Raw genomic sequence first — 26,486 nt, forward strand, 5'->3', positions numbered from 1 at the left:
GTTTTGACCGGACGTTTCTCGGTAAACGTCCGTCCCCTGATTAACAGACGCGACACTCGACGTCAGGTTGCCAGACCTCTTTGATCCGCCGCCGATTTTATCGGCCATTTGCTTCGTTGACAAACGAAAATGTTGCTCTCGTTGATAGCACCTTGTTTCGAGATGATGCCGGTTAGAATTTTCGCGATAGCTTTCTATATCGAAGTTAGGAAGTTTAATTGGGAATAAATGGGGGATCTGGATTTAATTCTTGGTTAGAAATTAAATCCAGGATTTTTAATGCTTTGAACTATACTCTGATCAAATTGTAGATAGGTTTGGACTAGAATGACAAGTTCAGACTTCTAACGTTTGGTATGATATGTGGCAACAACAGGGAATTCATGATACCCCTTCGCAGATGTATGTCTATCATGCAATTTGTCACGAAACTTTTATATTAAACTATCGTCTAACCTCCTACCTCTATCTTACATCCATCGTCAAAGATACAAATTCTCCCATTTACCAGAAAGGGTAAAAATACCTCTTCACACAAAAATTCCCTAGGACCACAAAAGGCAGAAAAAGTTTCAAGCGCGTTTCATGCTCCAGTAAGACGTGCGTCGCGTTTTAAAAGGATCGTTGCCGAGCGAGACGTAATCCCTACGGCGAAGATCTGGCTCGCAAATGCCTCGGTGGCCTGGTTAAAAATGCATTTCGCCCGAGAAGGGTTTCCCCGTCCCGGAAGGGGGATAACCTATGCATGGGTTCAGCCAATAAGCCGAAAAGGGGTCGGTAACATAGGGAATCGGGCGACTTCGGTCGGTCAGGCAGAATAAATCGCATGAACGAGCTCGAAATCGAAGTGGTATCGATTCTTAGGCTAGCGAGGTAGCTTGAAAAAGAGAATAAAGAAGTCCTGCTTGCTCTGTCCGGTTAGATAACACAGGGTCACCAGGTCATCTTTGTCTTCCGACAACATATCCCTGGTTTCCCTGGAATAAACTCGCGTATATCGTTGTTACGCTCGCATATTTCTGGAGATGGGTCGTCGCCTCTATTATTTAACTAGAGATTGCTGGTGTATAGCGATGGCCTCAAGTACGTCGCATTCGCTCACTAAATTCGAACCTTTTCTAACCATTTCAAAAGAAGAAGAGCGACACATTAAACCAGGCTCGAATCTAACTAGCAAATACGAATCCTCTACGAGTACTTTGGCAAATAAAGAAGTAGCCCGAAGAAGAAGTGATATCGGTCGAGTTGTTTTGAAACATTACGAACACTTTACTAAAGATTTTCTATTTACTCAAAACTGTTTTTCATGGTTACTATATGGAATTTGGTCCGGTCACTAGTTAATGATCACATGGCGCTAGTGTAGCATCATCGGTCGCCATAGTATTAAGCTTCCATTGTGGTTAACGAAGAAAAATCTTAAACTCCGTTCATACAAACTTTCACAGAATTAGCGCTATAGTTGAATTGTCAATGAAGAATCGTATATGATCAGTATGACGTAGTATTCGAACTCTATGAAATGAACTTTGAGCGTTGAATTTGATTCGAATTTATAGGTACGTTTTAAACTTCATCCCATCACTAGCGATGCACTCTGTGACTGTGACAGATACGCGAGGCGCATGCGCCCTTCGCGCGCTACGATTCTTTTCGTCAAATATCTGATTCCCGATTGTACGTTCTTTTCCCTTTCGGTCTTTTATATTGAAAGCAAACATTGGCGATTAAATATTTTCTTTGCGCACTCGCACGGCCGAGAATAAGCCTGATAATTCGAGCGAAAGTGGATGAATAAGAGCGGTTGTTTTCGAATTGTTGAAGATTATTGTGGTTCGAGTTGATTTATCAGGCAACTAAGCTTTGAAAAACAAAGAGTCGCAGATATTTCAGATTCTTGGGAAATGATCGATACTAAATGTATCGAAGATTTTGTGCGAATTGCGCTGCGTTTGTTAAGTTGGCCTAAATTAGTTCAACCGCAGGAGGGAGTGGGGGTGGGGGGTGGGGACGATGAAAAATTTTTTATCTTAAATTTATTCCAAATTTATCCTACATTATCGAGTTAGATTTATATTAGATTTTTATCGTTACTTATATACACATTACTTTTATCTACTTATAATCATAAAATTTTACAAATTCGGAAAAAAATTTGTTTAAAATCGCGTATTTTTAAGTAATCGAATAAACGATCAAAGAATTTAACTTTTGCTGTTTCAGATACATAAACTGGCCTGGTATTATCTAGTCTGTGAAAAGGAGTCACGTAGCGAGTGATTATTCCGATCTCATTTGCATTTGAAATTTCGCGTTTCGTGAGACTACGTCGATTTAGACTTGGCCTAGTTACGAGTTGGACAAACATCGTTCCCTGAACTTTAAATTACCGCCTTTTCTACAACAGTGTCCAGTCTGCAATTTTTCGCGAAAACGACCAAAAAAAAAAAAAAAAAAGAAAAAAATTCCTTCATTCGCTGCTGTAAAATCTCTGTCAGTTGTTACGTACGCTATCACCTATAAGTATTTGAACACCTGGTGCAATTCGATTGATATTTTTGTTATATTTTTGCAGTCTCGGTCGTGGAACGTTTCCCTACTGTTAATTCTTTACCACTTGCCACAACTGGGATCAAATGCTCTGCTAAATTTAAACTGATACTAGGAATAGCTCTGCATAAACTGAAACCGAGAAACTATACCTGCATCGCTCAAGTTCCATGTTTATCTGTAACGAATAGCTGACATTTCATAAAATTTCTAGAAACTTTTGCAATGTGCCGAGAAACACGCATAATATATTTCAATCGCTTTGAAACCGCGACATTGATTAGTCACACTTAACGTCACCTAACTCGCATATCTTTTCATCATTAATTTTCGCCTATCGTTAATTATTTATTTATGCCGATTAGTATTATATATTTACGTTAACGTTACTGCTAATAATATATGTCTTTATCAATATCTATTAATTGTTTATTTATTAATTAATTATTCATTTACACGCTTATATTTGTCGACTTTTCAGCCATTTATCGCGGAAAGACAGTGTCGCGCAAAAGTTATTGAAATAGAGTTGTCCGAAGTAGAATAGGACGTTCGTGCACAGACCGTATAGTCGATTCGATTCTCAATTCTCGCTTTCGATCTTATTGCTCTTTTATTTATACTGATTAATTCGAAATATTGCTTTTATCAATGTCTATTAACTGTACATAGTTGTCTAGGATAAAAAGATCAGAGGTTAAAATCAGGTGTGAATATATTTCATTATTGGCCGATTAAATGTAATAACAGGAGCGTGTAGCGTGTGAAGGAAATTTCACTCGGAGAACGGACAAAGGCCTGCGAGGTAGTCGCCGAAAGGAAAACAAAATTTTTTAGTTGATCAAACATTCTGACCTCGGACGAGCCTCGATTACGAACGCCATAAACATTGCAGAATATACGAGCGGCTGGAAACACGGTCATAAAGTGCTTAAAAGTGAATATCCATTAGAATTCCTCCATTCACGCTGAACCTGTGTCGATAAAAAAAGTAGAAGAGATTTCAAAGTAGAATTATTCGAATAAACGAGAGAGAGAGAGAGAGAATAAAAAGAATCTGACAAAAATCAAGAAATTAAAAAACTGAAAAACCTAAAACGAACGTTCCACTCGAGTAAAAGTATAAAAGTATGAAATACGCGAAAGTATAAAAATCTAATTCGGCGTTCCTAAAAGTCCAGAATAACCGAGGGCTGTAATTTTCGTCAAAAAGATCGAAAAAGATTTATCCCGCGATCCTCTCGAGTCAGGAATTTTGCTGGAAAAACAACGAGATGAAAAATGAGGTAAATAAAAGTATCATAGTACATAAAATAAAATAAAATAAAATAAGAAGAACAAATACTTTGCAAAGTTGTTAAATTGGACGTGCAACTGGTGAAAGAACTCCTTCGATGCAAAGGTACGAGAGAACCTCGCGTGGACGAGGCGATCGACGACATCGTCTGGCCGTGACAAAGGGACCATTTTAAATTTCAAAGCGGAGAGAAAAGAAAAGGAATGGCGAGAAAAATAGCAGAACTGCAACGCGGTCACGGTGTAGAAATCGGAACGCTAAAGGCTGTTTTTCAAGTCGGCGTCCGTCCTTACGTAACTACGCGGCGCGCCGCGTGGTGCGCGTGTGTGCACAAGCTCATTCGTGTACAGTGTACACCTAAAGAAACAGAAAACTCGTCAGAGAACTACAGAAGGCAGAACACGGCGGTCCGTGTTTATCGCCGTCTTTTATTCCTTAAATCTGTTCCACACGAACCTCTACACTTTTATTACTCTTTCTACCAATTTCTTTATCCTTATTGGTTATTTCCTAATGTTCGTTTTCTATTCGAAATACCAATACGTTCTTTGGCATTTGACAAATTTAACAAGATTTAACAAGGAAAGAAAGAAAAATTATCGCGAATGTTTCCTACAGCTCGTTGTCTGTCTTGTTCTCTATACCAAACTCACATATCGATTAAACTTTCAATTTATAAAATGTCTATCTTTTTTTAACAGAAAGAAAGGAAACTTAGGATCGCAACGCTACCGTACAATGATAAGGGAATTAGATAGAATAAGATAACGCAACAGTTTTGTTTTAAACATTGGAACACTTACGCAGAAGTAAATCAATTTGAAATATCATTGTGAAATTACCAAACGTCTTATCATAGAACGCACGCTCAGTGTCGTGCAATTGAAACTTTTCGATGAGACTTATTCGCCGATAGACTTGGTGGTTTGCGTTACACGGTACGCAAGTTGAATTGTGTTAAACTAAAACGAATCGTCGATCGGAATTCTAGTGGATTGTTAATCTGAAAAATAAACAAGTACCGTAATACTTATGAGTAATGAAAGTACACGTATCTGCGCGTGCAAGAAGCGTTATTCTTGTTGGTGTGACGACACTGGATGTGCACCGTGATAATGCACGGTTCTTATCAGCCTCCGGAGGAGAACCGTGAGCTGCCTGTGGCTACGCCGCCTTATCGCGCCCGCTATCGATGTAACATCGGATAAAACCACGACTCGAAGAACGCTTTGAGCTGTTCCAAAGAAATATATCGTTGGGAAAAATTCGAGATTAAAAGAGACGCCTGGAAAGACTAGGCGAGTGCAGTGCGAGCAATCGTTCTTCTCTCTGTTTCTCTCTTTCGTGTAGGACGTTGTGTTGGCTGATTAAGCAGGCCTCCGGACCACGTTCGAAAAAGTTGGACGAATTTCGACGATACGCGAGAACGTTATACGATATCGTTTGAAACACTAAAGCGGTATTACGACGAAGGTTTGCGTAGCACTTGGTTTCTGAAATTGACGAGAAGAACGATACTCGGATCCGGAAATAAAACAAAGGAATTGAACATTTCTAATCAGCCAATTTTAAGATTCTTTAAAATACTACGTTCTTAATACTTCGGCTTTTTAATTCCTAAATTTTTTAAGACTCGAGACTTTTTTTTTAATTTAAAAAGTTCAAGGCTGTAAATTGGAAATCTACTGTATCGTGTAATTTATAAATTGCAATTTAAATTCGAACGTTTTCTGTTTTCACTGCGTTTGAGAATATTAGGTAACGAACAAGAGAGATAATTTCGTATTCGACGATAAGCGATTTAAGACAACTGGAACGGTTTTCCATAAAACGTTTCTAAAACACGTTCTCTCGTTATTCTACAACGTGCTACTTTTTCTAAAAACATTCACGTCCCTTCGGCATTGGTAACTATCTGAGAAAAGAACGTCCGTACGATTCTCGAACAAATGGTAAATTTTCTGCGAAAGATCGCAATCCTCCGTTCCATTTTCGATTGCAACACGTTCACGAATCTCCTTTCGCAAAAGCTGAATAATTCTTCGGCTATACCACGCAATATGACGAAATTCACCTACGTTTAACATTAACATTTATATCGACGATTTCGATTCCTTTTTAAATGGACATATCAGTTCAGAGACTGTATTATTGTACTGTGTACTGTTTTATCGATAAAGATCAGCCTCGAAAAGATTGCAAATTCCGTGCTGAATTTTGACAATCATTTGAGCGAAGAGAATGGTTATTGGAAGCTTGCGAAACTATGGCTCCACTAATTTCATTGCGAAATGTTGGATTTTTTTTTTTTTTTTTTTTTTTTTTTTTAGGTTAGATTCAATGTTTTGTCGAATATTGCGACGGAACCTCAAAGCAATTTCGCTGGACCGTAGCCTGTCGGTGGTTGCCAGATATTCCATCGAAATTTACTATACAGATATATTGCGAAAATTTATTTTCACAGAGAGTTGGATTTTCATGTCAAAATGAAATTTGTTAACGTTGAAAAACTGACTCGCAAAAGTTTGATTTCGTAAAGTGATCCGCGATCGAAATTTACTATAAAAAATCTACTACGAGAACATATATTTCAACAAAAACTTAAATATTCGATAGATTTGAACGGAACTTGCTTTACATTCGAAAAATCGATTACCTTGCCTCGACCAATATGTAATTCAAAGAATAAAATAATATCGCGCGATTAATTTCTCCTTTTAAAATTATATCCTCTAGAAAAATAATTTTCCTAGACTATACTAAAATACTGGAGATTACAAAAAAAACTAGAGATAAAAACAAAAAGCTTCTTAAGCCTATCGATTAAATCTATCGATTGTAACTAGGATCATCCTCTAGTTACTATTTCTTATAACTAACGCATCTGCATATGGATGGCGAACACGAACTCGCGTTGTCATTTTCAACATAATATCGCGCGACTAATTTCTCCTTTTAAAATTATATCCCATAGAAAAAAAATTTCCTAAATTATACTAAAAAAAAAAATAATTTAGAATTACATTTTACTTCGTTATATTTTCAAACGATACGTTACAGAAATTATATTTTTTTAAGAACATTCAAAAGATCGATTAATTTGCCTCGACTAATATGTAATTCAAAAAATAAAATTTCGTGCGATTAATTTCTCCTTTCAAAAGTATATCCCCTAGAAAAATAATTTTCCTAAATTATATGTAAAAAAAATAAATTCAGAATTATATTTTACTTCGTTATATTTTCAAACGATACGTTACAGAAATTATATTCTTTTAAGGAGGACATTCAAGATTTTCCTAAAAAATATCGATCGTTTGAAAAATCGATGGTTCGATCTTAAAAACATTTATCGACGAATCGCTATTCTAACATCCGTTCGACAAGCGTCAACCACCGTACTCAATCCAGAGTGCTTGCTCTCGGATTCGTTCCAATCAGTAACGATATCTGTAGATTTAAATTTCCAAGCGACGGCGACCAGTCGTTAAATTTGAATTTGTAATAAGAACGTTGCGAGGGACACTTCCACGCAGAAAGCCCGTGTCGTGTTCTCTCTACGACCAATCAGGGTTATCCATCTTCCTCGTTTCCAAGCAAATCGTTACTCTCTCGATTAAATGAACAATTTATAAGAAACTATCTGAAATCGTAAAAATACGAGGAAATGGAATTACAATGGAAAGAGAAAGTCTACGTTAGAAGATGGACAAAAGCTGTTGTTGTATAATTAAATTATATGCAAGTTGAATTTTGTAAATTAAATTCTTCGTGCAATTAAATATCAACATTATGTTGTGGTGGTAAAATCGAAAGACGTATAGAACGTCGATTAGTTAGAGTATCGAACGAATCGATTGAAATAATATTATTGACGAAATTTTGCAAGTCACTAGTTACAAGTTGTCGGGGACTTAAAGCAGTCTGTTGTATAAGTCGCACAAGAAACACGTTTCTTCGGGAAAAGAATTTGCAATTATAAATTACGAGTTCTTTGACTATTCCCGTTTGATGAATCATTGTGAAATTGTAAGAATAGAAGTCGAACTAATATATCTGCAGAAAATTGACGGATTTCAGGAACTCAAAAATCTGACATTCCGAAGACCGAAATGTTTGAATATTTGCAAATTCGGAAATTTGAAACTGCGCGCGCATGTAGATTCGGTAATTTTCAATTTTCGAAACCCGAGAATTTCACGCTTTGGAAAGCCGAAACTTTCGCATTCCGCGCTCCTGAAATTCGAAACCTGGCGCGTTTTACGAAATTGAAAAATCTGGAATTTTGGAAACTCGACCAGCGAATATTTCGCAGTCTGGAAAGTTCGAAACTTTTCCACGTACGAAACTCCGTAACCTTGTACGCAGAGAAATGCCAAAGCTAGCACATTTCAAACCTATCGCTTGTTCAAATTTGCAAATTTGCGAAAACCAAATTTCCACCAAATCTCGACTATTCGTTTTCAATGCTTCCGTTGACATTTTCATTAATAACAATTGAATATATCGCACACAGAATACACAACCGAAAGCATAGAATTTTCTGCACACTTAACACGCTTGTTTACTCGAGTCAACTGGCCACTGACCACGGGAAAATTGCGCGCCAGGATGACACCAGCGTAATACGGCGTGTCACCGTCTCGCGGTGACACAGTGCGCGCGCGAAAGAATTCGCTTTATGCACGTAGACGCAGTCATAGTTTACATCGGTATAGTGACGCCTGTGCACTATTCGTCGCAGATAGGGCCGTATATTTTTAGAACGTATTCTATTTCCGAGAGAGGTGGGCTTGCGATACGCTCGGCCGATATTTGTCGCGAGTACACGCGTCTCTCGCTATTTACGGGAGGAATCGAAAGTGAATCGGAATCCGACTCTACTCTCGCGAACCAGCCACTTTCGTTTCATTCATTGCCACAGATGACGAACGTGCAATAACAATTTTTATACAGGGTGGTTGGTAACTGGTGGTCCGAGCGAAAAGGGGATGATTCCAGGCGAAAAAAGAAGTCGAAAATATAGAATAACAATTTTTCGTTTTTGAGAAAATCCACTTTGAATTTTCGCTTTATCACGCCTCCTTGTAACGGATCTCGCTGTAGATCGTTGTCCCGATGGAAAAATTTAACAAAAAAATTCCTTTCCTTGTCCGCTTGTACCATCAGTTACCAATCACCCTGTATAATACGCGTATAAAGTAAGTTTGTGAAAAGTCGTTAGATTTTGAAACGTTTGCGAAGAGCTAGATCGAGCTAGCGAGTCGTCCGACCTTCGTTTTTGAAGCGTACAGTTTTATTCCTTTCGCGAGGATCTTCACATAATTTGAAACTCTTCGAAACCTTCGATCTAGAGATTTAAATCGCGAGTAACGCATTTGCTACTTCGTTACTCGACATTGCGTACGTGTATCGTGTTTCACGACTAATTCGGACTTAATGCCATTTACAAAGAGAAATAAATCTCAGGCGATATTACTGAATATTAAATACTATCGAATATAAGTAGCAAAAAAAAAAAACAAACAAACAAGACAATCTATGATAATAGCCACGTTAGTATGCCAAAGCTTTGGAAAAATAAAAGCAAAATTTTGCTTCGATCCATTACGATAAATAACCTCTTGGTAACTAACCTACCAAACGTCCAAGAAAATAGATATGAAAATAGAGTAGAAACTGTTCAACCAAGTAAACAAATACGAATGACAACCTATCCAATTGCGTATCTTAAAAATTGCATAAATAAGTATGCAAACACGAGTATACTCGTAGTGAATGAAAAATTGATCAAGGATCTAATAGAAAGTAAAATGATGGATTAATCTTCGATTCATCCGTGCCTCAGATGCAAAAGATAAATATCAAATGGAATTAATGAAAGAACGGTATCCCGGTTGGGAGGGAGTAAAGCAAAGTTTATCCCGGCGCATAAATTGAACGTGACGAGGGAGAGAGCGCGGTTAGGGTGCGCGCGAGCGCGCACCAACACACTGCCGACCCACTGCCGGTCCCCGATCTGACCTCGCGCGCACATTCGTTCACGAACCTACCTCACTTTGCCCCGCGACAGACGTAAACAAAACCGTGCAGCGTCCCATAAACAGCCATCTATACACGACGTCGTTATTAAACCACCTCACGCGTCTTACTTCGCAAACAATTAAATAACGGAGAAAATAAGGACAAAACGAGGAGAATCGTGTTTTTGCATAATGACGATTATCTAGGCGGATAGTAGCCTATTATATTTCACGGAGGAAATAATCGAGAAAGAGAAACGTAAATAAAATCTTCTTCCGCCTATGGTAACTGCTAACCAAAAGTTATTCTATAAAGAGGCAATGTACGATACGATTAATCGGAATGATGTGTACGCGATAAGTGTATTAACCTACTCAAGCGTCGAATTTCAGCGGTAAAATGCTGCGGAGGAAAGTACGTGTCTTTGTTTCTTCGAATAATTATAATTCACGATGAAGTTTCCATCGAACTTACATCGAAGTTTATCGGTAAAACGGAAGAAAGAAAGAACGAAATATCGAAATAAAATCGTGTTTCACGTACGTCGATTACTCACAGTGGACGATATATAGGCAGTCAGTTTAAAGTATCAAAGTTGCGAGGCGTCAAACTCGGCGAAAAAAAAGAAGGTAAATAAAATCGCATGTAAACGCGTATACCGTACGATAATTACACGCGTAAAGAAATATATACGATGAACTTAATGACCATTGACGAATCAAATCCTATCTATTCTTCGTAATTCGGTAAGAAAATAATTCACTGATAAAATAATCCTCGAAAAGATATATAGTTTCGTGGATGATAACTACTCACATAACGAGGTGTACACGATGAACCGACGGTGGCCAGCGAGCGACACGGTCCCCTCGAGCACAGGCGCCAAATCGAGAAACACTTGCACTGCGTTATTACAAATACACGTGTGTCACACGTCACTGATTTTCCGGATCAGTCTGTGAAATACACCACGGAAGAGAAAACGATGCACGAAATCCTAGAAGACGATGAAAATGTAGGAGCACCGGGATCGTGGGCCTCGCCTCGCCTCGACGAAAACCACCACACGTCCGCGCGTCGTTTTCGTCTGCCTATTAAGGGAGTGTTCCCCTTTGACGCACCACCTCGTCGATATTTACTTTCTTTCTTTTTTTTCTTTCGCTATGTTATTCTCGCCGTCGTTTCACTCTCCGTCGACGACATTCACCGTGTGGTCGTGGTTTTCTATGTATCGGTGAAAGGGGAGCGACGTTGGTTCGTGTCTCGCGTGTGCACGGCTCTTTTTCTCTCTATACGCGTGTTTCTGTCTATCCACTTCTCTAGCTGAATTATATTGTTACTTCTTCTTTTCTTTTTTGTTCGCAGGTTCAGAGACACAAAACACGGGTTACGGGGAATATTATATACACCGGGTGGCCGTATACGCGAACACGGCCAAACAAAACAGACCAGAAGACGTTTTCGAGCTATTACGCACGTTACAAACTCCGCTCACCGCTGAGAGTGCAAGCGCGCGACTGCGGCGCCCGACGCCGCTTATGCGCCGGCCGACTGCTTCCTGACTCGGCCGCCGTCCTCGACAGTGGCGCCACCGGCGAGCCACTGCCCTATCACTGGTCGCGCACCGAATTTTGGTGCCTCGAGGCACGCAACGCGTCGCCGTGCCGCGCCGCTCGTAGGCCACCGCTCTTTCTTTTACGCGTTTCCGCGCGACGCGACGCTTTTCGCGACCCTTCGTCAGACATTGTCGGATATTGAAATAGGAGCCGCGTATACGACTATGGGCTCGTATATGAACGAACGACCATATGAGACTGGAAATAGCGAGACGGGTTAAGTGAAAGGGGAACGAGGTTTTGGAAGTTGCTTACTGGAAGGTGTGTCGATAGACGCGCGATCAGTTTGTGACTCATAAATTACGAGATTATTTGATATTGCTTTAAACGTCTACGATTCTGCGGAATGAAATATATGCAGGAATGCACGTTTCGTAGAATTGTTTACGATAGCTGAATGAACGTCTATTTTAATTCTGCGATGTATCGGTAGATATAGAGACGAGATTGGGCAATTGATTGGTCGACGTTTATTATCGATTTTTTAAAGAATTTCTAGATTAAGCGCTACTATATCAAAATAACGGCTTGCGCGATGATTGCTTTCCTAATAAAAGAGTAATCTAAACGTCTTTGACTTCGAATTTTCACGATGCCGAGATACTTTGATATTGGCTTTTCCGGATAAACGATCGCGTTTCACGACAGATCCGAAGAAATAGACTACGATGTGCACGAAACGTCAGCCTAAAATATAAGTACAAAGCGCAGCCGAAAAATTGAAAAACGACAAGCGAATATCAGAAACTGACCTGACAGCGAATCGTATTCTCATGCTCGTAAGAGCGGCAACACTTTACACGTAACAAAACTACAACTTACGATGGCTTTCAACAAAGTTCGAGCGAAACAATGTGCCGTCAACTATTCACACGGAGAGCACAAAGAGTCCATCATTCGCGTGTCTCGTATTTTGTATCGAGTTCGATGCTTAGTTAGCTAGAAAAGTGTCGACGATGCCTATAGAGACGATGAAAAAAAAAACACGCGAGAAGGAGAAACGGCGATAAGGTTTCAGAAATTGTGCGACACACCGCCGGCAGCCGAGTTCATTGCTTTGCTGGTCAATAGCCATTCCGTTTCACCGTCAAAACAACCGGAGCCTTTATTAATTTATAGCGAGTGACTCAATGGCTCGAGCGAAGCTACTGAATATCACCGTACGCGTTCTCCGAAGCTAAACGGATCCTTTTTTCACACCTGCCATTCGGTTAATTCCCATTTACTCTGCAAAGTTTCCGTACAAATCCAGAGAACGCCATTTCGCTAATTCGCAAATTAATTCGATCGCTAATCGAACGTATCCTTTAATTCGTATTTTGGCATTTTAATTAGCAGACGTTAAAGGAGAAATTAGAGGTAGATATACAGGGTGGTTGGTAACTGGTGGTACAAACGGAAAGGGGGTGATTCTAGGCGAAAAAAGAAGTCGAAATTATAGAATAACAATTTTTCGTTCGAGGCTTTGTTCTCGAGAAAATCGACTTTGAATTTTCGCTCGGTACGCGTGCGGTACGTTATAACGGATCTCACTGTAGATCGTTGTCTCGATGGAAAAATTTAAAAAAAAGAAAAGAAGAATTTTATTCTATATTTTCGACTTTTTTTCGCGTAGAATCACCCCCTTTCCGCTTGTACCACCAGTTACCAACCACCCTGTATATTAGCCCCTTAACCTACGATCTACGTTCGAGAATTTTGGGCCGATTTACGTTTGGTCCGATCATCTACTACGGGCACAGCTACAGGTTAAGGGGTTAACATTTCTAACTTTTCTGACAGAGCAACCAACGGTGTAAATTTGTAACGAAAGAAAGTTAATCGTGTCAAATAAATTTTACACCAATTCTTCTAATGATTTCTACTTGACGATAGCGTCACAAAATTTCCTCGTATACAACGATCGTCGACGAGTACATTTTGAAATGAAAAGAACTTGCGTATGCCAAATGGAAGAACAAAATTGCCAATATTCGAGAGTTCAAAGCCTGAGAGAAACTTCGCCACGCGTATTATCTCATCGGTCCCCGAACCCCACATCGAGCCCCAGCTCCAAACAAGCTGGTTCCCCAAAATAACCCCGCCCCTGTTCAGAAATCTCCATCCAGGTCCGATATTCAAGTGGCCACTCCAGGTGGCACCCGCTGGTTCATTCCCACTATCCAGCATCGTTCACGTGAGCACCAGAAATTGGGCCAGTGGAGCACTTGGCCTCTCTGACATAATAAAAACCATTCTCTGACTGCCTCGTCTACCTAAATAACAGCCTCCATAAAAACGAACCACGTGTGGCGTCAAGTATGCAGATATAGGGATTTCGTTGTCGAAGTAAAATTTCCTGGCCAGTTTCGTGTCTGACGAGCTCCTCTGACGAGCAGGAGACACGAACGAGTGGAAGAGGAGAGAAGCTGCGTGGAAGGTTGCCTGCATTCTCTCTGGCAGGCAATCTGTGGTAGGAGGCATATAGGACGAACGGATGGAGAACACCAGCGCCGATGTTCGAGCACGCTGCTGGAAAAGGGGAGGCGAAGGGAGAAGGGAAGGGGGAGAGGGGGGGGGAGAGAAGCGTGATGCAGAAAGAATGGCGAGCCAGCGGCTGTGCAGGCAGATGAAGAGAGAGAATACACGGTTTGCTAGGCGAAGAAGGAGGAGACGAAGGGACGAGGGGAGGGAGAGAGACTGGTGAGTCTTGGACAGGCAAAAAACAAAAGTGCATCGCAGCAAGATGGCCGTCGACTGAACGACTCTCAAGGTTACGCACTCGCATAGGGGAGAAGCCAGCGAATCAGCCGCTTATGGTGTATGTGTGCCAGCGGACTTGGCCGAAACTTCGTGCCCCGTTATTTATTTCGGGATTTTGCGCGAGGATGATTTCGATGAGAATCGTCGTACTGGGAAATATCAAGCGGACAGATTTCGAAATCGTTGCTGGGACGGTTATACGTGGTTTCGTCTTCGTTGTGCGAAGAACTGGGGGAAACAAGAATTTTCGAACACACGTTCATCGAGAAAATTCGATTCTTTAATTGGGTAATTGGTCGTTAATTACGTGGCTATGCGTCACTGGTTCGTTAGAATGGTTCACTGTGTGGTTAGGTTAGGTTTAGGTATGTTTATTCTAATAGGCTCCACACCGACTTGAGCACTTACTTTTATCACGTACTACAGTAATTTACCATCCCCCTATGGCATACCATCTTCGTAGTCCTTACATTGTTTACCATTTGAGCTCTTCGATTTACTTCGAACATCGAGCGAAGATGATAGAGATTTTGCTGTCGGACGACAACGAACGCATCTTCGTCGCAGAACACGGTACCCAACACGAGCACGTTCACCGGAGACGGAATAATGGCCAAGCAAAAAGGAGGAAAGAAAAAAGGAACTCGTTCGCCGGTGCATTGCTTGAAAGCTTCCACGGCCGCTTCTTACGGAGCTATTTTCGCCTAGCTGCCGGGTAAATTTAGTACGTGCAGACCAGTTTCTCAGGCATAGTACTCAGGGTATGGTCGATTTCTCCTCTTTGTGCTTCAGCCGAAGAGACACGTCAGGATGGCCGAGCGGTCTAAGGCGCTGCGTTCAGGTCGCAGTCCACTTCTGTGGGCGTGGGTTCGAATCCCACTTCTGACAAATTTTTTTTTACATCCTTACCCTTCGAACGAGCCCAACGACCACGATTCGTTATCTACGTCTGTCCGGTGCCAATTATTCGCACCGATAAAACGATTTAAGATTGTTTCGTGTCGTTGGTTCGGGGACCAAATGGTACGGGACTGTTCTGGTGAGAGAAAACATCGTCCTACCAGACGTACGTTCTAGGCTTAATTTTCGAGACGAAATAAATAAGTATATTAGGTTAAACGGTGGAAAAATAATTTCAGAATATTCAAGACTTAAATCGGTAAATATTTCGTGCAAAAGCTTACGGCTATTTCTATTTGATTCACGATCGTGTCACTGAATTTTCATGGAATATTCTTCGAAACAACGTCGTTTTCCTACACTCGGAAGATAAATTGGTTCGATCGAATTTTTGCATTGCTGCTAGATAATCTTGAAAAACTGTTCCCCAGGATATCGAACAGCACAGTCCAAAAGTCGCTTAATCAACTTTTATCTAGTCTTCTATTAACCCTTTTAGTTGTATGTACTCTTATCTGTTCGTCAATTAGTCCGACTACGGTTACGTAACTCTACAGTAGAAACAGACCAGACATCGGACAATGGTAGGTCAATTCTACTTATTGTGAAATCCTAAATATGTACTTTCATCTACTCGAATACGGTTCAACCATACTTGAGATATAATTCTTCTAAAATATACATTCATCTATTAGTGCGTGATTATTACACAATGTTGATCGTCTCCGACTAATTAGACCAGTATCTGTTCTATATACACGTCGCAACAGCCTCTACAGAATATTCTCCTCGCAATTAACAGCTGCAACGATGCAAAAATTGGCGGTGTCGATTCTGCTAAATTCCCTATATCGGAAAATCCTAACTGTAACCACTGAACCGCGTGGTGATCGGTCAGTGGCGCCACTGCCTGTTGAATTATTCCCCAGTAGCCTGTGTATGTAGCCTGGAACATGTCTGTGATCCCGGTTGATTCCCCCTCGCTCGTAAATTCGCTTGTTCGACGTGACGATTTGGCGAAGGCGAGGCAAGTGCACCGATTTCCAGTCTCTCAGCCACGTTTCGTTGCCCATCGTGCATTCCACGGCCCGTTTCTCGAGCGGACTGTACACTCTCGTCCCGTGTAAGAGTCAGAACAGTACGAGGAGGCGGAGGAAGAGGCGGTGGGTAACCTTGGTTGAGAGCGTAGACGAGAATAGGGGTAACATAAGGCGAGAAGATAGGTGAAATCAAGTATGTGTGTGTGTGTCTCGGTTACGCGCGCGTGCGTGTGCCTATGTGTTGGTCGAAGCGAGAAGAAGACGGAGAGTGGTTTTATGCAACGCGTACTCTCTTTTTCTCCGCGTGAACAATAACCTTAGAGCGTGACGTGTGCTCGCGCGAGCACAGTGTCACGACGCGGGTCCATGTTTCCCGTCACGCAGGTCGACACAGTTTTCTTAGCCTGTTCTTTCTACGCTACGCTGCAACTACGTTTATCTAGACCCGTTCGAGGGGGACAGTTCGCGTAACTGGATCGTTCATGCACAGTGACAATTCGGTTTCGATGCAGCTGGATTATTGCAAGATTTCAGTGGTTTCAGTGAGAGATGTATATCGAATTCCTGGCGAGCAGACCGACGACTTTTCATGAAATTTCATGATTTTATTAACGCGATTAAGGAAATGAGACGTACATTAAGATTTATTCCATTCATTAAATGTTCGAACAAATATCGACGAGCTTCCGTTATCCGATGAGAGAAGGTTAGAAAGTAAGTCTTCGGTTATCCTAACTCTTTCGAGGGATTGGCATCGTGTTTTTGGTCGTGGTAGTTAGCGTGGTATGTTTAGGGCAGGAGTTTGGCACAGGTGTGAGTTAATTACGGGAAAATCGCGTGACTCGCGTGATCGAGGACTGGAACAACCGCAGGGTGCGAAGTCTTTGTATCGTGACTCCCCTCAGGAGGATCGAATAGCAATGTAATTATGTAATAAGTAACCGGTCGATACGAAGCAGACCTCGATATGATATGAAAATGCCAACACATGGAAACGCTTGGAATAATTCTACGTTTCTTTCCATCGTGCTCAAGTCTCTCGTCACCCACTCTCATCAACATCAGAATGACCAAAATCCTGGTGACAATCGAGAAACAGTTTCCACTATCCTCTCGCCTCTCCCCTCCGATTCGCCGCGTCCAAAGGCTAAATAGAAGCAGGTAAATCGTTTCCCGCGGCAGTGAACGCACCGTCCAGTTTTATAATGCATCCGAGAGGAAAGGCGAGAGAGTTTGCGAGCGCAGTAGAGCAGTTTCGTTTGAAACCGCGGCTGTACCAGCCTCGCAAAAGCGAACGAGAACGAGAACGAAAACAAGGATAAGAGAGAAACTGAAACGAGGAGAAGACTCGCGTAAGAAGAAAAGAGCGATGAACATAAGCAAAGAGGTTAGAAAAGGAAGGTTAGATCAGGAGAAGGAGAGGGAGAGAGAGAAGAAGAGGAGGAGGAGGAGGAGGAGGAGGAGGAGGAGGGATCACAGAGGCGAGCACGGAGATGCATACGAGCGAGGACGAGAGTTTTGGGGGGGAGGGGCAGAGAGGATGTTCGGGGGTGGAGGGGGACTTAACGTCGTCCTTAGTTCTCGGACGGTCCGGCCTTGAGACGCAGCGACGCTCAATGCGAATACAACGTCGCCTCCTGCACCGGAAACTGCAATTCTAACTGCCTAGCTTGAGACTCGAGAAAGTCGAACGGCTGCTGGACCTACGTAAACCGATCGAAATCGACTTAACACATTTTTGCCGTTTACTCGCTCGTACGTCGCCCTGTTAACCGTCTAATTTGCCTCCTACATTCCTAATAATAATTATCGATGCAGTTGTTGCATCTGTTTACCGCAATATCTCAGAAATGTCGTTCGTTTTATCGTTACAAGTTAAAGACACGCTGACTTTCGTAGGCGTTGTGAACCAATAAGCAAATTAATTTCCTCCATACACGTTTTAACGATACACGAACATTAACAAACTAGATTGATTGATAGAAAATCAACGATATCAAAGTACCTGGTATTTCGCGTCTTTTTATTTAAGGGTAGCGTATGTTACGATACGTAATATAAATTGTTCTGGACCGACATAAACAAGTCGAAAGTTACCGAATTAATGCGTTTGTTATGCTATTGGCGTTAATGTATCGGCCAGGTGATTATCTGTTCGTAATGCAATAAGAACGCGAAGGAAATGCAAGATACTTCTGTTCAATGGAAAAAATATGATATATCGTTTTCAATTAGAATGTTCGCCTGCGTTTCTCGGAATGCAGAGCGTTTTCGCGCGGGGTGACTGAGTCATCCTTGTGTAGGAAGTAAGGGCATCAGTTCGTTAGGATTCCTTACATGTCACTGGGTTACTATACTCGCATTCCGCGCATACAACGGAAGTCTTTAGTATGAAAGAAACTACTTCAGAATCTCGAGCGTCGTTCATCACACTGCACACCGGCCTGCGCTGAAGGGCTTCACCCATTGTGAATTAATTTCCTGTTTCTTTCACTAGCTCTCCGCGGCTCTGTACAGTTACATTCGATAAGATCGACCGTGTCGCGTGTCCAATGGTCGCCTGCGAGCGAAATATTCTGAGAAACATGGACCAACGTTATATTCTTCGACCTATCGGTAGAATAAGGATGTTCACACGATTATTGGAAATTCAACGAGGGAAAACTCCCGAAGATGGACAAAACGCATACAACGTGTACAAATATGAAAATAACCCAAACCTTGGATCGTTTCAGATCCTACGATAAATTTCACGAAGATCTTCTTCGTTCAAATTTCGATACTCTTTTAGACAGATAAATCGGTATTCAAGAAAAATTTGTATTTGTATTTGATTAAAAGCTACGTATCCGATTTTCTGATAATCGTACGTATCACGATACGTAAAGTGAGTAGGTGAGTAGGTGGCTAATTATTATTACGTAATAACCAGACAATTAAACGAGGAACGATTCGTTCGATTATTAAAAAGTCAGCCGGAGGATCGTGTCCGTCTTATGCAACAAGGCCCTCGTAACCGCTTCCTGGAAGAGGCGCAGAATTCATTAAGGGTAATTGGAGGAGGAAGAACCGTGGCCAGGATTAACTCTGCCAAGGTCAGCTTTCGTTTTTTCGCCAAACAGGTGCATGGCAGGGCGGCGTGTGTCCAAGGTCACGTAATAGGGCGACTCGAAACAGCAAGATCAAGCTAGAAGCATAATTTTTTCGAGGCATCTGTGGCCCCTCGCCACCTCTCTCCGCAACGTATCCGGCACACCTTGCTCCCCCTTTTCAATCCTCCCGTTTCTAGCCCACGTGGCGTATCCGCGTGAGAAGAATCCGCGAATTTTGGTTTCTACGTTCGAACGAATTTCCTCTCGCGTTAAAGTGGAAACGACCGAACCATATTGCGAGTAACAGGAAATGGGGTCAGAATTCTGAGTTTTGAGGCGCTGGTCAGGTAATGTCCAAGGTCGAGGAAGAGAAGCGAAGAATTAAATTTTGAAATTCGTGAGATGAGACGAAAAATGTTTACGCTTCTGGTTTCGCTGTATTTTTAGGATCGTTTTTAGTGCGGGTGTGCTTTCGCACGATCGCGAGATTTAGTTGAGAATAGGTTCCTTCAACGCGGTGATAATTTTCCTGGCGTTAACAGACAGAAGAGCACGCGATTCTGTGACGAGTCGCTAGACCACACATGCACCGCAACGAATCAGAACTCTGAACGTTCTACTTAAAAGGTTAACTGCCTCGATTACGAAGAATCCAGCGTGGAAAGGAGAAAAACCAACGGCACGTGGCGAGCCACGCTTTTCCAACACTTTCCACGAAACGTTAAATTTCCTCTTCCTCCGATGAATGAGAAAATTAACGGAAAAGAAAAATGATAATTTCATCGATGCAGTGCATTTAGTGCGCGTTTTTCTCGCCTAGCAATTCTCTCGTATTATTAGGAGACGGAAAGAAAGCCACGAATTAGTTACAGACTTGCGTAATAGAGGGCGATCATCCTTTTAATTTTCAAAGAAAAAGGCGGGTGCACGCCGCGTGCCAGCACAGATTCAAGATACAAATAGGCGAATAAACCGGCAGACTGCTTGGCGAGGACTCGGACATTTACATAATTTTCCCATTCTTTGAGGAGAGGAACGGTAATGCCAAGAGAGAAATTACACTGTTGATAAAAGAAAGTGAAATTTTTTAGGCGACTCTCGTCGACGCATTAAACCTGCTTTCACGTGTCACGCGTTGCCCAATTCACCGACTTTTATGCTGTCTCCCATAATTGTTCTCGCTCGTAATTGCCTCTGCTATAGGCAAACGAGTAATTTCTTTCATTTTTACGAAATTGAAATTTAATTAAACGGAAGTTTCACGAATTTTCCAATTTCAAGTTCCTCGGGAACGTGACTTGCTGCGAAAAAAGAGGCATCGTACCAGCCTGTCGACTCATTTTTTCAAAAAGAAAAAAAGAAAAAAGAAAGAATAGACTCGTCTGCGAATCGACCGAACTGTCTTTAAACTGGCGAAAATTGAGTGTGTCAACGATACGAAAGGTCGATCTTGAGACTCGGTGTTCGCGTTGAGTAAGAATGTGAGAGCAAGGTGAACCATTTTACGCAACACGGTGAACCGCAGCGTCGGATTTTTCGCGAGGGACCGGTCGAGCCGGCTTTTCGTTCTTTCCTTGATTTTCGATGGACGTGTGCACCACGAAACACGATTTATTTATAATCGCGGCTGAAACGTCGGCGGAGAAACGTTGAAGGATATAGGATGACAGGAACGGACACAGAAAGTGAGAACGTGACAAAACAAACGAAAAACGCTATATACTGCTTCCCATAAATAGCCTCGCGTCCACAAGTATTTCGGCATTTGCAAATTATTCCAACAATAACAAATTCTAACCTTCGATCCTATCTCGAACACACAGACGATGGATATCGCTGATAAGAATTGTTGACAAATGAAACTGTCAATAAATAACGAATTAGTAGCAAAAAAATATTACATGGTACGAATAAAGCACAAGAAAGTATTATAGAAGAAACCGAAGACGAAGGTCGATCCCGAGCAGACGACCGATTCGAGCGTTTTAATTTTTCTTCCATGTCGCGCCTATCATTTTTCATTTATTTTCCACGCGAAATCGCCAGGTTGCCGATCGCGCCGTGATAACTGCGAGCCCGCTATTACCACGAAGATATTGGGACTGTTCGCATATTTTTGAGCTACGGTGTATGTGCGGATAGAAGGGGAGAGAGGAAAGCAAGGTGGGAGAGTGAAAGAAGAGCGAAGGGGAAGGGGACAATATGTGCAACTGCAGTCCAAGGCCAAGCGATCGTGACTGGTTTAATGGCATTCGAGTCGCAGCCTCGAGTGCAATTATAATACACTCGGGGAATGTGCATCCACCTTTGGTGCTCTGACATACACGTTCGTGTGTGCACACACCTTCTTCTCCCGTTTCTCCGTCTCTCCTCTTTCTTCGTCTTCGCTTACCCACCCAGTGTCAGCGACATGAGTTTAGGAACGCGAGTTGTTCGCAAAAACGCACGGTTCGAGTCAGATGGACCAATGGTCGTTTGTCGATCGTATTACTTTGCGTGAACAATCAGCTGTGACTGTGGCTCGTACTGAGTTTTAACTCTTCGCGTTTGAAAGAGATGAACGGTTTGAAGGTGTTCGTCTTGGTGTCTCGGTTGTATTCAATTTGGCTTAAGTATCGTTAAGCTCTCTCCTTTGTGTTTGGCTTACTGTACGTATCGATGTTTAACTTAGATTTCTACGATGGCGACTATTAGCCAATAAAGCTGTAAGCCTACAGCTTCGCATCCTTGAAAAATTTCTTGGTGTTTGAGGCAGGTTTCTGGTCTCTATGTCGTTGGTGTTTGATTTAGATTTAGGTTAAGAATTGCATGCACGTGTCATGTATTTGGGGTTAGGTTAGGTAGTTTCATAACTCTTTTGATCTTTGGTTTAGGTTTGTATTAAGTATTTTGAAGGGTAGTCTCCTTGATATCTAGGTTAGATTTAGATTGGCTGCTTCCTATTGGTTTTTTCATTTTTTTTTTTTTTTATATTTGCATCGGATAAAAAATTCAGACATAACCTTGTCACTAGAATGATGAATTTATATTGTCAAATATTTTCAATATAAACTTCTGTGCTGATTTTTCAATGGAGAAGCACTTGATTTTATTTATTTAATAAAAAAACAAGTATGGCAGCTGGTAAAACGCAGACCGAATATTTCAAATCGCCGTCGAAGCTTTTTAATTCCCCGTTGGGGCTGCGAAATTAATTTGAACGACCAAGTTGGCGTGCAAAAAAGAATAACGAAAACGGTACTCGATACAGCGGATCGATTCGACCATCGTTCGTTTCATTTCCGTATTTCTCGATAAATGTATATACACATAGTTAGAGGGACAGTACAGTAGTTTCAAAAGCAAATTAGATAAGGACGAAGATAAGATTAACCCTTTGGGCGCTAGAGTTGGAGAAACCGACGGGTTGTTCAAAAAATTTTTATCTACCGGCAAACAAACGTTATTTCTCCAGAGATAAAAACTTCTGCGTAAGAATAACCGGAGACCATTTCTACCGGACGGTAGACCGAAACTTTGGAAAGAGATATAATTTTTCTTCTGTTTTAAAAATGTCTAAAATAGAAGACTTACCAAAGAGACCCGATCATTAGAAGAGCGCCAAGAGACATCTACGGAATAACAAGAAAATTATAAAGTTAGATTTACAAATTTAATCGCAATTAGAGATTAAAGATCAAAATTTCACAGTTAAATAAGATTCCGTACGAGCAGTGAAACTATCGTAAGAAAAACAGTAGGAAACGTAGAAAATCTGTAGAAATCAGAGGAGTGTGAAAAATGTACGAGACCGAAAGACGACGTATTATCCGGGGACGCAAGACCTAAAGGCAGAGCAAGCGGTCGAAATTCGCGAAAACCTGTTTCGGTGTGTGCATGTGTACGTGTGTGTATATGCGTGGAACAGAGGCAGGCTGCTTAGAATTCTACGCCACGGCGATACGTTATTCCGGTTTCTCTTTTGCCAAACTGCACGCGAACTGGCGGAGTCTCGGCGAGCCTCCCCATTGGCGGGAACATGGCGCAATCAACGAGCTACGATCTGAGCGGCCCGCTCTTTTTATTTCGCGGATTAAAAAGGATTTAAATGTATCATTTGCATTGCAAAGAGTTCCGTCGTGGTCTGACGGCCTAGTCATTCTCTTCTCCACCTTTTACTCTTGGAAAAACGAACCTCCGATCGCGATAATTTTTTAGGTTATGGTCGTTGAATTCTCTTTTTTTTCAAAAAGCTACTACATCTACTAATCTAATTATCCATATATTTCCTTCTATAAATTGCTTCGTTATTTCCTTGTACTATAGACAGACGTAGACGCGTCTACGTCTCTTGGAAACTCTCTTACGAAATAAATGCAAATTTCTCATCGATATCGTAAAGTGTTTTTAAATTTCTCACTAATTGCATAGAATATCTCCAAGCGCGATACCAACGTATAACCATGATTGTTTATGCCAACTTTTCCAAATCCCCTACTAATAGTATCTAGTACTAACTAGTGCTATCGGTATCGCGACGTAAAAATTCCCTAATTTCCTCGCTAATGTTTCAGCAGACATACAAATAGCGCTATGGCCACGGCATACGTTCGTTCGAAATGCACGTTTAAAATTCGTTGTCGGAACTCGACCAATCAACGAACCGAAACAAAAACGAAGAAAAAGTTCGATTGCGATCTACCGACCTCCCCGAGAGACCGGCCAGGACTGCAACAAGCCTCCGGAGGATATTAAAAGAAAGCGTGCGCGCGGCATTTGGCCGCCGGTTCTTACGAATTAATTGGCTTACGAAGTAAGGTGGCTTGGTTGCATGGTCGTGTTTCATGGCCGTGGCCGGTACAGGACAGGACAGGACAGGACAGGACAGAATGCGGTGGCCTAGGCGGCGCGCGTTCGCAGCGACGCCGAGCGTCGGTCTGCGTGCGTGTAACGCCGCACTGCGTTCCGAACTCGCGGTAGGACGTAGAATATCCCGCTGGTATTGATCAAGGAGTGGTAGCGGGTGTTCTTGAACCCTGCTGCTCTTGCTCCCACTTTACGATGCGAGGCAAAGCACCGAGGCTCGGCCATTACCTGTACGCTATGTGCCTCGATGTGTACAGCGTGTAGCATACACCCGACATTTATACGTCTCGTCGTTTAAACCGAACGAAGGAAGGGTTCTCGACGCGTTCGTGACAACGCGCCACTTTGTCTTGCACAGGGAGAAGTTATTGGCACGACTTACACTTTGGTGCCATGGAATTAGAGAGATTGCCTTTCTGGGGAATTTCGTTCTAGAAATAGAAAGGCGAGTCTCATTGTTCCGTGTAAAATATATGGCACATGGGAAAAATTGATTGAAACGAACCAGACATTTACGAGGAACGGTGCAACTGATCGTTTTGCTACAGCCAAGTCTCTGCTTTGTTATAATTAAATTAAGTAGGCAAACTTTAAAAATTATCCGACACAGAATATGAATATACGCATAGAATAAAATTGATGAAAATAATGGATTTGATGTAGGGAGGTTAAAATGTAGCCAGATTTAAGAAAATCGAAGCGACTATAGCGTCAGCTTCTCCTATACGAGGGGCTGCTGGATAACTATGGCTGGCTTGTAACATTGTAACAATGAAAGGGTTAAAAGTATCGACTGACACGTACTGTGGGCCGGTGTCGACTGAACAGGCAGCTCGTTCGTGCAACGATATTTATCTGTGCCACGACAAACGGCCGTAGGTGGGCACGCTAAAAGCATTTACGAGCGAACCATGATGCGTGACCTTGCTGAGACATTGCACCGGCGTAAACAGAGGCCGCGAGCGCAGTCGTGGGCGTGTTTTATAAATTCGCTCTATTGGCACGCCTTAAAGGCAGCCTGGCTTCTCGTTAAATCAACGCAACGTGACCCGATTGCGACAAACCAGAGCAACCAGAGCGTTTGCTTCGACCATATGCTACGAATTTTTCTTTCCGATGTGTACCGATAGAAAGTACCAAAAACCTACAATGCTCGTACGAAGGATTTTTCTTTTCCAAAGCTGGAATTCACGAAAGCACGAATTCTCGGTACTCCTTCACACGTGTCAGCGATCTCGCGCAGGATGTTTGAAATTGCACCACACCTCCGTGAAATTTCCAATTCCTCTATCGTTTTGGAATGCCTTCGAAAAAAACGAAGAAACGTACGCATCCAATTATTCCATTACCCGGGCTAACCCGAACATTATATGTAGTTTACGCCGCGATCAAGCACCGTGCTTTCACGAAGATTAACAATAGGAATTCAATCCCCTAGAAAATCCAGCTATTTTGTAATAACAGGCTGGCCTGTTAACGGTGAACAAAACAAAGACCCGAACGGCCGATGTAATCGGGGCCTGGCTCTGACGAGTAAAAACAAAAAAAAAAAAAAAGAGGAAAACATCCTGAATAGATCGGCCATCCGCTGACGCGCAGTGTGCAGTCTCTCGGATAATTTCCAGCCGAAAGCTCGCGTATACACGCGGGAAGGTTTTTCTCTCGCGACAACGTAACAATTTCGCTCGATGATCGAGGGGTTATGCCAACGTGAAACGCTTGATTAAAGGTTAACTTGAGCAACCGACGATGCGGGTACTTGTCCGGCTGGCTAGTGATTTTTACGCGACGATGTTTCGCCAGACTAGCCACCATTGACCCTTTACGGTTACCAGCAACTTGTTAAGAATCGGTTCGACGATTCAGAAATTCCCTGTCGCCAACCTTATAGGTTAGATTCGGTTTATCGTGCGCTTTTAAATGAGTTTTGATTCGGTATACCGTAATAGGGAAATTAATGGGTGAATTGGGTCACTGTTTAGTGAGAAAGTTAGCTGTGAGCACGAAATTACTCGTAAGAGTCGGCGAAGAAAGGTTAATTTCGCTTAGAGGCAATTCGACGGTAGATCGAATGTGACCTTTGAACGTTTCGCTGTAATCGACAACATTGGAAACAGTCGTTGCCGTGGTCGCCGTGCTTTCCGTCAGGGTATAACGTCCTCGTGCTAAAAACGACGCAATGTCACCGCGCGCGAAAATACGCGCCAGGTGATGCACGCCATTCGCGGAAATCGGTCGTACTAAAAATACCAGCGAAACGAAAGTCAAGTATACGCAGCTGTTCGAACGATCGCCCCCGTGTTTACAACTTTTCTACTGTTTTGTCGATATTAACAACTTTGATTGATACCAAGAAACCCTACGCGTTCTAGGAAATCTT

General features: G+C 42.1%; 1 protein-coding gene and 1 non-coding gene across 3 annotated transcripts in view; one reads left to right on the forward strand and one right to left on the reverse strand.

Annotated features, from left to right (window-relative positions):
• Positions 1-11,457, reverse strand: part of LOC126874832 (ecdysone receptor) — a 159,115-nt gene extending 147,658 nt beyond the window's left edge. The window contains exon 1 of one of the 2 annotated variants that reach the window (XM_050637300.1): positions 10,688-11,457. The gene's annotated coding sequence lies outside the window, so the exon portion shown is untranslated. The remainder of the gene's footprint in view (positions 1-10,687) is intronic. The other variant, XM_050637297.1, reaches the window with a different exon arrangement.
• A 3,576-nt stretch (positions 11,458-15,033) lies between these two features.
• On the forward strand, positions 15,034-15,117 carry Trnal-cag (transfer RNA leucine (anticodon CAG)). The gene has a single exon. It is a non-coding gene; the product is annotated as a tRNA-Leu (tRNA).
• The last annotated feature ends 11,369 nt before the right edge of the window (positions 15,118-26,486 follow it).

This window comes from Bombus huntii, chromosome 16 (genome assembly GCF_024542735.1).
Source record: "Bombus huntii isolate Logan2020A chromosome 16, iyBomHunt1.1, whole genome shotgun sequence".
Lineage (NCBI taxonomy): Eukaryota > Metazoa > Arthropoda > Insecta > Hymenoptera > Apidae > Bombus > Bombus huntii.